This window comes from Ambystoma mexicanum, chromosome 12, assembly GCF_040938575.1.
Source record: "Ambystoma mexicanum isolate Mex_15411 chromosome 12, UKY_AmexF1_1, whole genome shotgun sequence".
In the NCBI taxonomy this organism is placed as follows: domain Eukaryota; kingdom Metazoa; phylum Chordata; class Amphibia; order Caudata; family Ambystomatidae; genus Ambystoma; species Ambystoma mexicanum.
The window spans coordinates 1,016,619,228-1,016,631,435 of NC_090936.1; the positions used below are offsets into that span (position 1 = coordinate 1,016,619,228).

The window sequence follows — 12,208 nt, forward strand, 5'->3', positions numbered from 1 at the left end:
CCCTCCAGAGTGGAGGAAATTCCATTGAACATGGTATTTGACCCATGATCATTCTCATTAGAGGGCCTCCCACACTCTGGTTTAATTTGTAAAACTTGCGGTTTCACCCTAAGTAACCCAGAGTAATACAGGCGTGGATCCCTTGCTCAATGCAGGGGCTGAAATTAATGGGTGCTGAGTCTTTGTTAGCGCTTGATTTATATGAGTAAGTACCTGCCAGCTTTGCTTTCAAAACTTTGGAAGCACTGAATTTGGTGCCTGAAGAGTAGTTTCTAGTGTTCATTTACACCACTGGGCAGCGGCAGAACACTATGCCAAGGAGGCAGTGCCGGACTGGTTTGGAGGGCAAGAAGTAATTTGCAGCTCTGGCTGGAGGGTGTGTATATGCCGTGACTGGCAGCAAACGGTTAAAGGAAGCTGCTTGAAATTCTGAATTCATACAGGCCTGCTAGGCTGTTGCGTTGAGGCTGCCGTCATTTGCAAAGAGCTGCACTGACTGGTCGGTGTGGGTCATTTCCACAGTGCTTGTCTTCATGTGATTAGACTTTGCAGCCAGGAGTATTTGTAAGTGCACTGCGAGCATGCAGTACTCCCAATCCTGTTTTGTTGGGCTGATCATCTGTTTATACAGAGTCTGTGTCTCACCGTGATGCAAGACTGCATTATTTGAAGGACATGCGAGAAGACGGGCATCAAAGGGAAGTATCTGAACAAATTACAAGTGCTGCAAATACCATGCCGATGACACAAGAAAAAGACACGGCCAAACCAACGAAAGGAGCATAATTGTGACTGCAGACTGAATCAGTTAAAGTGTGTCACACAAAATAGTAATAGGAAAAGATTTGGCAACATTCAATGCAAAAAGCAGGAAATTGTAGTAGTTGTGAAGAACAAGGAATGAGAAGCGGACGCAGAAGACTCATGGTGATTGGTATAAATGTTTATTATATAATAAAGTATGCTGGAAAATGCCTCACTGACCCAAACCTAGGAGGTATTTCCCAACCTGAAACAAAAACAAAGGGTCTGTCCCGTGTCAAGATGTTCAAAGCAAAAATGACCTGTGTCTGAAATCCTATCCTAGCCCTATAATTCTAATGGTAAGTCTAGGTGCTAAGGGTCTTTGGCTTGGAAAGTGAACAAATGTTCAAGTTCAACAAAAAGGTATAAATCCAACAAAAGTTCCAAATGGATAATGTTCACAGTTCCAGGGAACGACTCGCTTCCCCAGGTTTCTCTCCAGCGAAACAAAAGTTGAAACGAATAACCAAGTTCTTCGTAGCCCGAGAGGATAACCCGGTGCTTGGTTTTGCTATTCACTCCAAGGGAAATGACTTCCCTCCTGAGGTTTTTTACATTTCAATGCAATTCAAAATTCAAAGGGCATGAATCTTCCTTGGGATTCTCTTTTCAAAATTCCGCAAATGCAATTCAAAATCCTAAGGGCATGAGTCTTCCTTGGGATTCTCTTTTCAGGGTCACAAAGTGGATGTGGGCCACAGACTTGCAAAACACCTGGTATATGCCCCTGCCAGGTTCTTTTGTACAGCTCCTTTAAACAATGTGGTTGTGGGTTCGAAACTTGCAAATGCATAGTATACTCTCCTCGACTTTTTGTAACACACAACTTTTAATGGGTGCGGATCCCAGATCTGCTCTTCACCTGGTATACTCTCCTGTCAGGACTTTATGTTACAATTCCCTCTTTATTATTCAGTACAAGGGGGTATGGTCTTACCCAGGTTTTTCTTATCACTGGTGTATTTGAATCTCCACAAATGCTTTGATTATGTAAATCAGTTTGTGATGTAAGCTGTAGGAAATTTGCCTCCCATTCCAGTTAGGGAATTCCTTCTCCAGCCCCCTCACGGGGCCCTGACCTTCCACTGTGGGCTCACCCGCTTTAGGACAGCTCCCTTGGCTTCTCAGACCCCGCACGGGTCCTTGTCTGCTTCCACTCTCTCTCTCTCTGCTTTGGGTGGTGTGCCTCTGTGGCTGGTGACGGTCTGCCATTGGTCTGGCTTCCCTTACTGGTGCAAAGCTCTTTGTTTGCCTCACGTCCCACTTTGGCAGCTCTCCATGTGGAAATCATTCAAAAAGGTGCTAGGCAGGGGTGGACTGGCCTATAGGGAACTCTGGAGATTTCCCGGTGGGCCTCTGCACCCTGGGCCCCTTTTGTGTGGTATTTCCAAATGTTCTCATAGGAAAAACATTGGGCTTGCTGAAAATGTGTCAAATGGAACCACTTTGAACATTATTTCCAGGGCCCCTTTTGGTCCCCAGTAATTATTTCCAGGGCCCCTTTTAGTTCCCAGTCCACCCCTGGTGCTAAGTGTCTGTCAATCCCTGCAGCATGCTTGAACATCTGGAACGCCTGTTAACTTTGTAATGGTGTGGGCTATGCCGAAGCTGCCACTGCAGCAAGCTTCACAGGGTAAGTGTACCTCGCATGAGAAAAATGCAATAAGGACTATGGGACTTTTTTGAAACCAAATAATGAAAGGCCCATTGTGGTGGTGCAGCCCACGGTATAGCACCCAGTATGCATACTGGCACAATTTCAACACATCATGGACATCCAGGGTTTGTTAGGAAACTGTACTGACTAAAACAAAGGCCATTTCTCATTCACTGTAATCTGCTTGTGTCTAAGGAACTTACAAACACACTGTAACATAAAGTGCTTCACAATGGACCACGTCACCCATTTTATTAAGACATTCTGTAAGGTTTTTATCGGTTTACTGCAATTCAATAGTCCATATGCATGTCAATTATGTAGTGAGTGTGGGGTCCAGATTATCCTCTTACTTCTATAGTCCCTCACAGTTGGTATGATAGAATAATAGAGCGAGCACTTGCGATCCTAGTTTGAAGCAAGTGTGTGCATGTGTAACTGCATCATCCATTTGTGACAAAGCACCAACAGTCACACAGACGGCACACGTAGACACTGTTAATCACTGGTCCCTTGTGCAGTCACACAAAAGGCAGCATTCTTCACCACTGCCAACAGAATAAACTCCAACATTCAGCCTTTTACCCATGCAGAATATCAGAGGGCACTGCCTCTGTTATAGAAAGCTAGCCTCAAATAGAGTCTTTGCTTGGTACTCATGACCTGTGGGGATGCGCAGGCTGTGCAACAATGCAGTGTGGACAGACTTTCTGAAGCCCAGGTTACCACAGCACACAGTAGAGCTGTTGATTTTTTCCTTTGGTATTTAACAGGTGCCTTAGACTAGGTGTTATCCACAGAGCAGAACCCAGAACTTGGAAGTGGGTGCCTGTGGAGGTCTTCAACCCTGATGCAAGGAACCAGTCTGGTCTCCTCCATGATGTTTTGAAGTTGTGCAAGACTGCATATCAGGTGCTCGCTGTACCCACCACAATGGATCGTTTTATTTTTTGAGTAAAGCTCCTGTGCAGAGCATAGGCCCCAATATCATATAGTCAAATGAGTGTTCATGTAACGCCTCAACGTATTGTCAGCTGATGAACTAAGAAAGATTCAGCATAGCCTGATTCATTTTAATAGCTCCTGGGTCAAGCAAATAGCTCCTGGTCAGAAGATTATCCCAGCCCGCCAGGAGCTAATTTCAGCTCCTGCTACACAAATGCCAATTTCGACCCCTGTTGCTGTGCTACTGAGGGGCTCAGCTTCACCTCACTGAGGAGGCCCAACAAGTCTGAAACATGTATCTGGGCTTGATATTGGTACTCTTCTTCCGAGGAGGAATTCAGAGCATTTCCGTGCTGGATTATCCTTGTGGGTGGGACCAGACTGATATGCAAATATACATTCTTTCTCTGTGAACGGTGCAGTGAGCTAAAACGTGTTTGAGCACCCTCCTGAAAGGAAGGAATTACATAGAACAGGGTATTTAACCCATGTTTGTTCTCAGTAGAGAGGCTCCCACTTCCATGTTTTATTTGGAAAACTTGGGGTTTCACCCTAATAGAAACCTAGGATAATCCAGACGTGGACTAGTTTCTCACTGTGCTTCAGAGAGGCTCAGCTTCACCGCAGCTTCACTGAGGAGGCCCAACAAGGCCGAAACACATGTCTGGGGTTGCTGTTGGTACTCTTATTCAGAGGATTGCCTAGCATTTCGGTGCTGGACTGTCCTTGTGGGTGGGACAAAGACTGATATGCAAATTAATATTTCTCCTCTGTGAAGGGTGCAGTGAGCTAAAACGTGGTTGTAGACCCTCCTGAGTGGAAGAAATTCCATAGAACAGGGCATTTGACCCATATTCGTTCTCATTAGAGGGGCTCCTACACTCTTGTTTAATATGAAAAATAAATGTAACAAGACATAACTAGCATGTGCCTACATAAGAACCCGAATAAAGGGTGCACGTGTACGCACGCGTACATGCACTAACATCACGTAACAGGAGCAACTAGCTGAAATAAACGGTGTGACATAACATCTAAGAGACTAGGATCATTCTATCAAGAACAGCAAGAAAGATACCAAATGGACTCAGTATAAATGACAGGAGGTTCCTCCAGTGCTTGCATTCCCACATACACTTTATAGCAAACAGTATACCCTCATCTACCTTAATGGTGTTTTCCACTGTTGCATTCCAGCAACAATCACAACTATCTAGAAGTATGTTATTAGTGCACCCAGCGTCCCCCAGATAGCACGATCCTCCCACCAATGAGAGACAATAATGGACTCTCCCAAGATGGGAATAAGGCCAAGACTAAGTGCGGGTGAGCGTAAATGGGAGTTTATCGATCAGGATAGGGCATGCAAAGAACTCTGCAAACTCTGAGAGCGCTCTGTCTGACAATAGCAAAGACAGGCGTATATTTTTACAAAAAACGTCATAAGAACCTACATACTATAGGGGGCACAAGTTCGTGGGGATTGGGTGGCGACGACTAGCTATAGGTGCTGCTGCGATGTGGTTTGCCGCGGCTGGAGGACGTCACTGGTTGCCCTCGTGGGTTGGGCTGGGCCTGGCAGGTCAGCCTGGCTCATCCGGACGGTGTTGTTGTGCCAACTGTGACCAGTGTCAGAGATTAATGTCTTTCCTGACTTTCTGCCCTAGGGCCACGCACACCGCAGTCATTCAACCTTGCAATATTATCTTCCCTGGTAAATCTTCTAATAGGTTATTCTACAGGTTAATGCAACACAGGAGTAATGCACCTAGAGTGGGGTCTGTTGGCGATTCATCAATACATGGTTACCATCGTCCTGTTGACCGGGTATCATAGGTCGCGAGGTTGGGTCTCGGGGCCTGGGACAGGCGGTCCGTGTTATCATGCCTTGTTAGAAGTCATTATGGATGTGTTCTGTAATGTTGCCATAATATTGGGTGTCCTAATTTTACAGGGGCCATTAACCTAAGGTGAGCCGGTGGGTCGTGGAGCCTAAGAAAGGGCGCCTTGGGATCTGTGTTTTAAGGCCGGGGTTTACCGCTGGCTTGCAAATAATTTCAGGTGGCAGGTCGTGGCCTTGGGTACTGCGGGGGGGAATGTGAATGCTTGAAGCGGCTCCAGCCGAGTTGGGGGATGTGGAGCAGTGTGGCACAGGCCTCTGCTTTTTCGTCTGGCAGGCTTCACTGGGAGGAAGGGGGAATGGCCTTGCATGTGCTCACAAAGGTATTTTCTTCGTGTGTTGCAGATTTTAGGTGGACGAGACAATAACATTCATATAATATACAATACTCATTGAGTCTTTCCAAGGCTCACGTTTTGACATTGCTAGTGCCATCCATATGGCCAATTTGAGCACATTACTTGTACACTACGTTTTTAACGACTACAACATTTTGTTATAATATGGTTATACATGCGCGGTAAGTGAGGTAGTAGTAAGGTTGGTGGAGCACGCAGGAACAACCCGCCAATGAGACTGGCGGCAGTGGCACATAGTGGGCTTGGACACACATATGGTGCATTTTCGTGCACCCCTTACATGAGCCCTCAATATGGTTGCATTTGTCTTCCTTTGCACTCTAGCAGCATTAGTTCAGTTTTGGCGCGGGACCGCGGGGTGCAGTCTTCTCGATAGCACACATAACATGAAAAACCCCTGGGACGCTTGTACCATTTGCGCATAGCTACAGGGATGTGGGTGCTTCATCCCTAATGTCATATGAGCACCCACTCTGCATTGTTTATACATTTTACAGGTTTTTTAGTCAGAGAGGTTGTGGAGAGCACGGTTCCATCACAGGTGGTTTGCTCATTAGTATTTGGGGACTCTGCTTTTGTCAGGGGACCTTTGTACAGTTCTTTTCCACCCAGGCCCTGCTGGCCGGGTCATGCTGGAAACAGCGATACACTGCGGAAGGTGAAATGTTACAGTGTTGGTATCTAACACTAGCTCATGTCCGTCTGTTCGTGGGAACGGGCTCTAAGCGGATCTGCCAGAGAGCTGTGGCCACAGGGATAATTGAAACTCTCCAAGGGTGGGGGCCACACTGCGGTGCACAGGGCTCAAACCATCTATATTAGACAAAATGGTTTCCGAGGCCTAGCTAAATTCAGCAGGTTTGGTCAATGTCTTCAGCCAGTGGCCCATCCACCACCTGGGCCCTGGTGGTAGGGGGGACCCCTGACGAGCCATGGACCTCACCGGGGGAGAGGATGCAGGGGAGGGGGGGTCTTTTGGACCAATCCTCCCTTACACCACATACACTTCATAGCAAACAGTATACCCTCATCTACCTTAATGGCGTTTTCCACTGTTGCATTCAAGGGACAATCACAACTATCTAGAAGTCTGTTATTAGTGCACCCAGCCTGCGCGTCACCGAACACTGCTTTGCTCATCAGTTTACCACTCAGCACTTCAACAGGCTTAACCCGTAGTCTCCAGACACAGCAGTCCTCATAGGCAGTTACTGACCAGGTCAATCTGTGACACTACACTGGCAGCAACCTGCTCCGCTCACAAAATGGCTGACCTTCTTGCCACTGCATTGTCCATTTACTGCAGCAGGAGAGTCACAGTACACCGCCACCACAGGAGTCATTGGCAACAGTTCAGTAAAAATATACAGTGCAGGCTAGAGGAACTCCCTCACTTGATACTCAGGGGAAACAATGCTGGTAAGCACATGGCAGCGTACTGAGTAGTACGTGCACCACCACAGCCAATCAGGTATCAATGAGGCCACCAGGTATTGACCATAAGGATGTATTCCTAGATGAGGGCGGAGATCAACGGCCACGCTGGTATACAAGTTAAAAGATGTAAGTGTGGTATATATTCTCAGAAGAGTTTTTATAAAGGCGTATTTCCATTGGAAAGTGCTCTGTGAATTAGGCCCATTGTCACAGTTATAATCGAAGATAACACAGAACCAGGAGACAGGCCTAATGACATATCCAGACCTAAACCAGTACCCTTCCGACGTGGCACTAGGGTTCTACGAGATCATTTGTTTGAGGCCCATTTGCTCAAATTATTTTCTATATTTTTTTGTACACATTTCACTGAAAAAAACGGAGGAGACCCCCAGAACCCACCATGCCCAACCCACCTTAATATATACCTAAACGTAAGAACTGTGTAAACAAAACTTGAGTAAATGGGCCATCAACAAATGGGCCTGCAAGCAAGTGGGCTAGTGCCGATCCTAGGAACATATTTGTAGAATGGAGTACCATGGACTAATTGATACAAACTGTTCAGTGGTCTAGCAAGATACTTGAAAAGATGGGTTCTTCACTCAAGACAAAGAGAGACCATGCCTGGGTAAGTAGCTTCTTTACTTAAGAAACATGTAGACAGGATTGGAGGTATCAGGGAGATACATTAAGTAGGAGATATAGAGAGACATCCACTGGCACCCTCTCAGTCAAGCAGCTCCCTTTCAAAGGACACTCGGGGAACACTCAAACACAAACACTGACCCAACAGAGGCAGGCATTCCACAGGCCTTCCAAGGCACACAGCTGGCAGCACATGGACAGGAGAGAAGGCAAGACATAACAATACTCTAACCCTATAATAGCAACCATCCAAAGTACCAAATATCCCGGTTTTGCAGGGAATGTTTCAGAATTGAACCCTCTCTCTGAAGAGTTATTTGTATTTTAAAACGTTGTCCGGTTTGACTAGGGGGTCGGGTGACCACTTACTCTATACCCTCTGCAGTTGCAGGGAGGGATCATAGATCTTCATACTTCAATCAGTGGGCGCTTACCAACAAGTACATATCATATATATATATATATAAAGCAAGTACATGTTTATATAGTCAGGTGATTTTACAGTATCGCCTGAGAGCGGATCACAGCCACTTCACACAAGGGACCTTCCCATTACCAGCCATATGCATTAACTGATAGTGCCACAGAGACCGATTGGGGGAATAGTTACACAGCCAGTCATAGAATATCAATCGGAGCAAACACTCTTCAGTGTTTAGTATGCTTAAAGTTATACCTACATCTGTACAGCTTATATCCAGGCAATCTCAGGAATTCTCCCCCTCCCCCGCTCACCACTCCTATTCCCAATATTGATGTTATAGTCCCGGCAGCCACGGCCACATTCTAGTCCTACTTTGATGTTCACGCCCAGTGCCGGTTTTTTATTCCAAAAATCTGGAAAGGGATGCAGGTAGGAAGTGGGTGAACATAGGGCATCTCTGCTTGCACGAGACAGCACTATCAATGTATGCTTTCCTTGTGTATACAAAATATTCAAGGATATACTAGAGAGCCCTGAGGAGGTCCTTTGGGACTTAGTCATCCATGTTGGACATGCCCAACATGTCCCGATCAGTCTTGATGTACTTCAGCCAAGAGAACCTTTGTGCATTTTCCATTTCTAAAAGCTACTACACCTAATTCTAGTAACGCTTCCCAATGGGTCAATCCAGTCACAGAATAGAAGGGGTGCAAATGTTTCCATACTCCAAACAGACACCACTCCCAACTGCAAACGTGTTCTCCTTTAAAATAAAATGTGTTCTCAGCTTGCGCACCACCAGTGTCTGCACTATAGTTTGCGGATCCCACGGGCTTGGCTCAGTACCTCATCATGGTTGGATCTATCCTCTTACGCACTCTAGCAACTGCTAAATTGTACGATCCCTGACCTGGCATTCCCGGGAGCCATAGCCTGTACAGACATCCCTGGGAGCCCTAGCCTGTACAGACATACCCGGGAGCCCTAGCCTGTACAGACATAACCGGGAGCCATAGCCTGTACAGACATGCCCGGGAGCCCTAGCCTGTACAGACATACACGGGAGCCCTAGCCTGTACAGACTTACCCGGGAGCCCTAGCCTGACATACATGCCCCGGAGCCATAGCCTGTACAGACATGCCTGGGAGCCATAGCCTGTACAGACATACCTGGGAGACATAGTCTGTACAGACGTACCCGGGAGCCATAGCCTGAACACACATACCCGGGAGCCATAGCCTGTACAGATTTCCAGCCACACGTTCTCCTTATTTATCCATTTCCCACGGCCATACGCTTTATTGTTGCTCAAAAATACTTGATCATGTAAGAACGTAAGCTCAATTGTAAAGGTATGACAACTTTTTATCACTGTTGGGGCTATGGCTTATTTGTGATCCATTTATCTACTAGTGTCGACTGTAACGTGTGGACCCTGGCGTTCGAATTGGAAAGGGTAAGCATCCATGCCGGTTCAAGAGAAAAGCGGCATCTAACAAAAAAACGATGTCCCTCATATAAAAAATGGTTTGCTCTTTTGGTATACTTATAAAAATAATAATCGTATATTTTGCTTCAAAAAACATTTTCCTGTACAAAAATAAATCCCTCACTAGAAGTTATAAAAGGTTATATATACAATTTGGTGATCTAAAATAATATCTTTTGTCAAGCTCAATTTTCACCACAACCTACAATTCTCATCACAAGTTAATTTTGCTACCTTAAAAGGAACCTCTGCACAGTTCCAATGCGCAACATGGTGCTGTGGTATTGGAATGTCGGTGACCCGCTCCAGTAGAGTTATGTGAAAGCATTGTTACTATCATTATCTTACTTATACTATGTCGTTCTTAACCCGCTCCATGGGCCACAACAGGGGTAATGGCCCGGCAGCCCAAGTTAATGGCCCGAGCGAAGTGATATGTGATATGATATGATATGATGTGGCATTTATAATGCACCTGTACACAAGTGTTTCTAGGCGTGACAAGACAAGGGAGGACAAAATAATGATCTTACTAGACCTTGTGCCATTCAGATCTTGCAAGTGCAGGGGAGAAGTGCTAGGGGGTAGGGAAAGGGGGAAGTGCAGTTAACTCACAAGTTCAGCCAGTGGGTGGCTCATAAGTGCAGAGGGAAGGGACTGTAGGGTTGCAGATACAGACCCTTAAGTACTGGGGAGCCCGCAGTCAGTGCAAGGGCAGCTGGACATGCAGCAGCCTGGGCCTGAGTTCACAGGGTGACCAGGTGCCCAGTGCGCGGAGCAGTCAGGTGCATCAGCAAGGGAGAGGAAGAGAGAAAGCGGAGTGAAAAGGAAGGTCTTGAGTTGCTTCCAGAACCAAAGGTGGTTCTGCTCAAGTTTGAAGTGAGGGCGGTTAACAAGTGCACCAGCACGTTACACCAGGTATGGCCTGTGGAATGGGTTAAGAACACCATTAGCATCCCGAGTTACCAAAGCGGTGACCCTGGGTGTTAAAAAAAGCTCTTTCATTCATTGAACAGTACGCTGCGCATCCCGTTCAATGAACGAAAATGCTTTGCCAATATGGCTGTCAGTGTAGTAGAAGGCGGGGCACCATACACAGCCCTTCATCCATTACCATGGCGGCTGGAAAAGGAAGAGACAAGGGAGCTGTGGTGGCTGGAGGTGTCACCGCCGCAATCAAGTAAATGGGGTCGGGGAGGGAGGTTTGGATAAAAAAGAAAAAAAAGGGAATTGAGGGTGGGGGAAGATGGCGGGCTGTGGAGTGGGCCATCAGGCAGCGTGGAACGTGGGCTGCATCGGGTGTATCAGTCTGTGTTTTCTAGCCTCCTGACTGGCCATCTCCCACCCGCAGGGTGCTAATATTGGTTGGGAGCATCCAACAGAAACCTAGATATTTTATTTCAGCCTAATTCATAATTTCTCTGTCTCTTGATAATTTAAAACCTACATATCTGCATGGCACCACTTCGCTCAGTTTCTTCTAAGGCTGTGCTTGCCTTTGGGTATTCCAATTACAGGTTTGTTTGTTGTTGGCCTCATCAGGGAGAAGAGTCTTGATTGAGGTGTAGGGTAACCCAATCAATGATCTTGAGTCACGCTCTCAGGGCAGCTTCTCGTGGCGATCCATCTCAGCACTGCTCCTGTTCATGGACGTTATGGCAGTCTGCCAATATGGACCCTAAAAATACAAACCATTTTTATTCAACATTGAGCACCATCTTTGATACAGGATTTTACCCTAAACTGGGCAAGGAGGAACCAGATTATTTCTTGGATGTTTTGGTTGTTTTTGCGTCCTGTCCGTGAGAAGTAGATTCATTGCACCTCCCACAATGGGTTCAGCACTATATTTTCACAATCTTTGTGACAATGCCAAATACACTCCTACCCGTGACAGCAACTTCTCTGCTTTGTAGACACTTGAATGGATGGGCATCCTTATAAACAAAGTGAGGTAATTCCACCAACTGTAAGAAGCCCTAAACTTTCCATAGATATATCTGCTCTGTGACTGTCAAGTTGCACTGTATATTGTGCTGCCCTACAAATCCCTTACACTGAGGTTCCCTAACAAGAGAGTAGTAGTGTATTACAAAACTGAACATACTGCCTTAGGTTTTGTGTAACTCACTAGCTCTGAGTCTGTCATCAGATGACAAAGTCTATGGAACTATGAAAACGAATGCATTGTACCATTTCAGCATAGTATTTCCAGTTAATACAATACAAGATATCAAAACATGGATTTTATGTGGTTAGAGGGAAAATGCAAGGGCATCTAAGAATTAGTGAGTACCATTTGTAGGAATGCGGGCATACATCTTAGGGAAATGACACAGTATGACAAAAGACCAACGCCAACCTTTCATGACCTTCATTAGACATGGGAGAGAAATGTTTAGCTTTTCACCTTTTTTTGCATTAACATAACACAAAGGTTTGCCATAATACCAGTGCATTTTAAATCATTCTAAAGGAACATCTTGAGCTTGAAGCCAGTCTTACCTGATGGATTTTCTGTTGTCCCCTCTTCTGGCCCATGCT

The 12,208-nt window shown here is 46.0% G+C and overlaps 1 long non-coding RNA gene across 1 annotated transcript in view; it reads right to left on the minus strand.

The window, feature by feature from the left end:
- Positions 1-753: 753 nt before the first annotated feature.
- LOC138514217 (uncharacterized) overlaps positions 754-12,208 on the minus strand; it is a 349,307-nt gene continuing 337,852 nt past the window's right edge. Inside the window, exon 5 of the long non-coding RNA XR_011281896.1 lies at positions 754-11,342. This is a non-coding gene — a long non-coding RNA (uncharacterized lncRNA). The remainder of the gene's footprint in view (positions 11,343-12,208) is intronic.